We start from the raw sequence: 6,000 nt of genomic DNA on the forward strand, positions 1-6,000 counted from the left end.
CTACTGATCGATGCCCCTGGGCAGCAGTCACTGCCCCCCGGCCAGCTCCCCCCAGTTTATATACTGAGCATGGCATCATATGGTATGGAATAGCCCTGTGGCCAGTTGGGGTCAGCTGTCCTGGCTGTGCCCCCTCCCAGCTTCTTGTGCACCTGGCAGAGCATGGGAAACTGAAAAAGTTCTTGCCCAGTCTAAAACATCCATGTGTTATCAACGTTTTTCTAGTATTAAATCTAAAACACAGCACTGTGACAGCTACTAGGAAGAAAATTAACTCTAACCCCGCCAAAACCAGGACATAAATAAAACTAAAAACATTGTGCTAATTATTCTCAGAGGGCATGCACCAGATTTTAAGAGAATTACAGCTTTGGTCTTGTAGCAACAATGACAAAATGGAATAAACAATGCCAAACAAAACTGAATTAAATTTTGTATTTCCCTTTATTTTCCTCCAGCAGCAAAAGACCAGTTAACCTCTGCCAGCTTGACCTCATTGCACTGAGGACTCTGAAAGCAAAACAGGAGGTATATTAATCAAGGTGGAGTGAATTATCTCCCATTTTCTGTAAAACCCTATGCAGTCACCCAGTTGCATAGCCAGCCTACATCAGGCTACTCAGTCCTTTCCAGACAGGTCTCAAGCACTAGTTGTGCAAGTAAACAAGGTCACCTGGTAACAACCAACCACAAAGATAGGTGCTGAGGTGCCCCTGGGCTTGATACCTGGGCACGTGTGGGGTCACAGCACACCCTGGGCTTCTTGTGTCTTCTGCAAAGAAACCCAGAGTTGAGACTTAAACATCTAAGATACAGGGCAATGATTGCATGAATCAGCTTGGCACAGCAGCTTCACAGTACGTGGCAGGGTGGGATGTGTGGGTGATGGGTTCCCCTCAGCACTGAACGATCCCCATCCTCTAATTGTGCAGGAACCTGTTACTGCAGAACTTCCCCCTCCCTGTGCCACCCTTTCCACCACCGCATCCAGCCCTGCTCAGTCTTGATTTCAGTATATGCCCATAAAGAGGATTTCACTAAGTTGTGTCACAAAAGCAAGTAGTCTGTGACAAAGATGAGCTTAAATTAATTCTCATTTTTATCTGGGAGGATACCGGTTGCAAATTAAGTACAAAAGAAATATGTAATCCAAGCAATTTTCAAGGCTGGAAATTTCATTTACAAATGGACACTTTTTTACAACATATTTATGACCCATCGTAGACACTTAGATATTTCTCTAAAATTCTGAGTAAAAAACTGGGACAAAAGGTCATGTTATGATCTTCTACCAAATAACATATATAGACTATAGACTATATGATATTTTAAAATACAGTTTTAAAAGTATCAAGCAGCACACAATACCCTAAACTATTTCCCCAAGCCAATAGAACAGAAAATGTAGCCACTGAGATCTAATCCCACCTGAGATTTATCTGAAGAAATGTCGTTAAAATCCAGACCAAGTACAGAAATTTAAACTTATTTTTTGTGTCAGCTGCAGCTGGCATGTGGAGGAAGAACCTCCTGTTTGCTCCGGGGAGAGGGACCTCCAACAGATGAAACCCATCAGCCTCAGATGAAAAGAGCGGGGGGATTTGTGTCCCACACTTCTCCCCATGGCTCCCTAAATAATGGCCAACACAATTTAGCCCTGACGCTCAAGTTCAACCTTTTAATCTAGCATGTGTATGTACACATGTATTTATATTACGAATACACATGCACACAAATGGGTTCTCTGTAGGTGCTTGCATCTGAATGCACTTCTGTGAAAGCATGCGTATAAATGCATACATTTAGCTGCACTTACACCTATTGTATATGAACATGCATGCCCACACACATACAGAGAGAGCATGGAATAGCATTGGATAGTCACAGCATCATAGAATCGTTTAGGTTGGAAAGACCTTTGAGGTCATCAAGTCCAACTGTTAACCTAACACTGCCATCCCACCACTAAACCATGGCCCTAAGCACCTCATCTGCCCATCTTTTAAATACCTCCAGGGATGGGGACTCGACCACTACCCTAGGAAGCCCGTTCCAATGCTTGACAGCCCTTTCTGTGAAAAAATTTTTCCTAATGTCCAATCTAAACCTCCCCTGGTACAACTTCAGGCCATTTCCCCTCGTCCTATCATTTGTTACTTGTGAGAAGACCAACACCCACCTCGCTGCAACCTCCTTACAGGCAGTTGTAGAGCATGATAAGGTGTCCCCTCAGCCTCCTCTTCTCCAGGCTAAACAACCCCAGTTCCCTCAGCCGCTCCTCATCAGACTTGTGCTCCAGACCCCTCACCAGCTTTGGTGCTCTCCTCTGGACATATTCCAGCAATGCAACGTCTTTCCTGTAGTGAGGGGCCCAAAACTGAACACAGCATTCGAGGTGTGGCCTCACCAGTGCCCGGTACAGGGGCATGATCACTTCCCCACTCCTGCTGGTCACACTATTCCTGATACAAGCCAGGATGTCATTGGCCGCCTTGGCCACCTGAAAGAAAGCAAAGGGACTACAGTAAAAAAAGAGAATTGTGTGAAGATATTGGGATTAGGGAATGGAGCTGCAGTGAGGCACATTGTTGTCTGTGACAACATTTAAATAAATATTAGCAATGATTACATTGATAATTTGGATTTGGTGGTAGCTGGAGTTTATGTAGAAGGACTTGCAGGTTGTATCTTACAGTGGTGTTTAGACATTGGGTTTAAGATGCAGAGCACCTAGTTCTAATCATTCTGATTTTAGAATGGTGTTGTTGGATTTTATCCAGATGTTGGGTCAGGGATATTGTAAAAGAGTCAGCAGAAAGAGAAGGAAAGAAGCTTGTTTTCCTTTGAGTTTCTATATTTGTGTGAAGGGACAGTTCAGCAGAATAACACAGGATTCACAGAACATTTAATATGGGGTAAACACAGAGCTGTGTGCGTGGGGAACTGTAGAACTGCATACATGTGCCAACATATACAAACGACAAATCCTTAGGAGATCAAATCTTAGGATAGAGATAACTAGATTCGTTGCCAAATCCTTCAACATCTGCACTTCCATTATCCCATCAGTTTGCATTCCTGTAATGTCTAACACACAAACCAGAAGGAAGAAAGGCTGTGCAATTTTTCAAATGCATAATGCAAGCAGAAAGTCACTTCAGCATCATGGTGGTTACTGCGAGGTAGAGAAATGGATGCAGAAGTAAAGAAAGCTTTAGAAAGGTAGGCTACACAGAGAAGTGGAGTATACCTGGCACACTGACAGCCTTGCATGTGTTAGATCTGAAATGCTTTTAGCTAGTTGAAAAGAAAAAAAAGGATTTTTTTTTTCCAGTCACAGTTTCTGAGGCTGTATTATTTAGGTTTTAATCCAAAAAGGCACTATTGTTTCCAATTACTTCAATGGGCTTTAGATGAAGGCCTTAGAAATGTGTTTGGTGTTTTCTCCTGCTGTGGTTTAGTCTTTTCAGAGTCGAGGACTGGACCTGGGTTATTCTCCAGGAAGAGCATTAATGCTCCCAGACACTGTCGGCTCCACACCTTTTGGAGACAATTCTTCCCAAGGCCCACAGCCGCCTTTGGAGAGGCTAGCAAAAAAAAAAAAAAAATTTCCAGTTTTAGTACTTCATACTTAAGAAAGAACAGTTTATTTTACATGAAGACAGCATTAGATGTCTTTTTCCGTTCCAGTTACATATTAATGCTCCTCTGCCCTCATCAGTATATTAATGAGGAACAGCAAACGGTCAAGAAAGGACCGCAAACAGTTAAGAAAGGACCACAAGCAATTAAAAAAGATGTGATTGCTAATGTTGCAAAAGAAACAGCTTGAAAACATTCTGTGCTTTTCCTTTCTGAATATTTCCTCTTAAAATTGCCCCTGCTTCTTCCCCCTTCTTCTTGCAGCCATCACTTTCATCTCCCCAGCTATCCAGCCTTATGGCTGGCAGCAGATGAGCTACTAACATGGGATGCTGTTTTTTTCTGGGTTGCCCAGAAAATGAATGTAGGCTTTGTAATTTCAGTCTCTGGAAATAGGTATGTGTTAGTAGGCTAAGCTGCCATGTTGAAGATGTGCGGCGCTAAAATCTCCAGTGGAAGTAATCCCTTCTGTTTGTTTGACAGATCCATTTTTACTAAAAATCTCTTGGCCCAAAAAAAGGGAAACTGTCACTGGAAGTTCAAGCCTGCAGACAGCAAAACACTGACTGGGTGATGGGAAAAACATGCAGACTCCTTCTGGGTTGCCTGGGACACTTGGTGTCTCACCCCAGCTGCCCCGGTGCTGGGGATTGCCACGGCTCCCACACACAGCCCTCATGGAGGTAGGGCTGCCAAGCTGCCTTAGCTGGCATGCAAATGCCTCCCTCCATGCCCTGTGAGCACTGGCTGATGAGTTTGCATGGGTCTGTTGGGCTGTGCATGTGTGTCAAGACCTGGAGAGCTTCCAGGCAGCTCTCATCCCCCTCTGCTGCAGTGCGAAGCCTGCCCGCTGAGACTGCAACACCGGAGGGATGCACCAGACACCGGACCGCCCTCAGACAGCAGCTCACCTGACTTCAGGGTGACACAGAACTGCTGTGGGGGGAGGCCTGGCTCTGTGGAGCACGTGACAGCATGATGTGCGTTTGGGATGTGCACCCTATACAGGGAGCGTGGGAGATGGGCTCCTTGACTCACAGTCCCACCAGGCAGTGCTCAGCCCATGAGGACACTTGAACGCTATAGGCAATTATGAACAAGGGGGATGAGAGTCTAAATTTTTGCTTCGGCCAGGCCTGGAGTGCATTTTTCAGTTCCAAAGTTCTGCTCCTTCACACAACGGGGGTTGGGAGCCTGCAGTGGTGGCTTTGCTCACTGCTGTGGGCTGGAGGGAGCAGAGCCCTCCATCATGGGCAGTGCCCCTGCGTAGGGCTGGACGGGAGGTGGGTTTGTGAGGAAGGGGAAGGAAAAGGATGAGTCACCATCCCCTGCTGCTTTTCTGTCTTGAAACTGGGCTGTCATGGAGCCAGAAATGCAAAAGGGAACAGAAACGGAGACAGGACGGAGAGTAGCTGCAGCCCAAAGGGGTGGTTTGCACTCTGCCACGTCTTGGACCATCTATGCATTTTATGGGACTCAAAATTCAGAAATAATCTAGGCTGTTAACTGTTGAACGCGTGATATGCACACAGCATCTTGTGACGAAAGTCTTAGATTTCTCATGATATTCTGAGATGTCTTCTCCAGAATTACTGAAGTTTTTATTAGTAAGAAATGTAATAAGCTCCTCGGAAGCTGAGTCATACAGTGACTGTTTCTAAAAACCCCAAGCAGTCACTCCAGATCTAGCTCATCAGGTGCAGGGTGAGGTGGCAGCCAACCCCATTTATTCAAAGTCAGGCTAAAAGCAAAATACAGAATTACTTTATAAAAGGGAGGAAATGGTAGTCTTCAGAAAGCACGGTGTTTAGGAAGGTGAATATGGAAAATTATCCAGGCGAAGAAGATAGCCATATCATATGGTGAAAGAGATGTTCTCAAAACACATTCAGGAAAATAGGCTGTGATCAATGTCTAACTTTTCCGCATGTTTTTGTCTCTGACCTTGACTATCTGAGAACAGCCTGCCTATCGGTGCCAGAGTGGTTATCGCAGCGTGCCACGTGATGGAGATGTCATCAGACTGCTACTGCAGAGCCTAAATTAGTCTCTGCCAGTTGCAGATAAGATGAAGTCTGAGTTACTGGAGCATCTCTCAAGTCAATGTCAAGGCCCCAGCTATCCTCTGGCCATGGCCTCACTGGCTGAAGTGGTCGCACCCCACACTGTGCCCTGCTGCAGGTCATGGCTTCCTCCCAAAGGAAGGCCCATCAGGCTGCTCATGGAGGCATTTCTACCCTGCTTCAGTCCACATGGGCTGGGTAAGTGGAGACCTCCTGGTTTAAAGTGTCTACGATGCCTCAGTGACCAAACGGGGTTAGGGACATTCACAGGAGCCGCTCTGTAAGCAGACCTTGG

The sequence above is a fragment of the Egretta garzetta genome, unplaced genomic scaffold (assembly GCF_000687185.1).
Source record: "Egretta garzetta isolate BGI_Z169 unplaced genomic scaffold, ASM68718v1 scaffold268, whole genome shotgun sequence".
Lineage (NCBI taxonomy): Eukaryota > Metazoa > Chordata > Aves > Pelecaniformes > Ardeidae > Egretta > Egretta garzetta.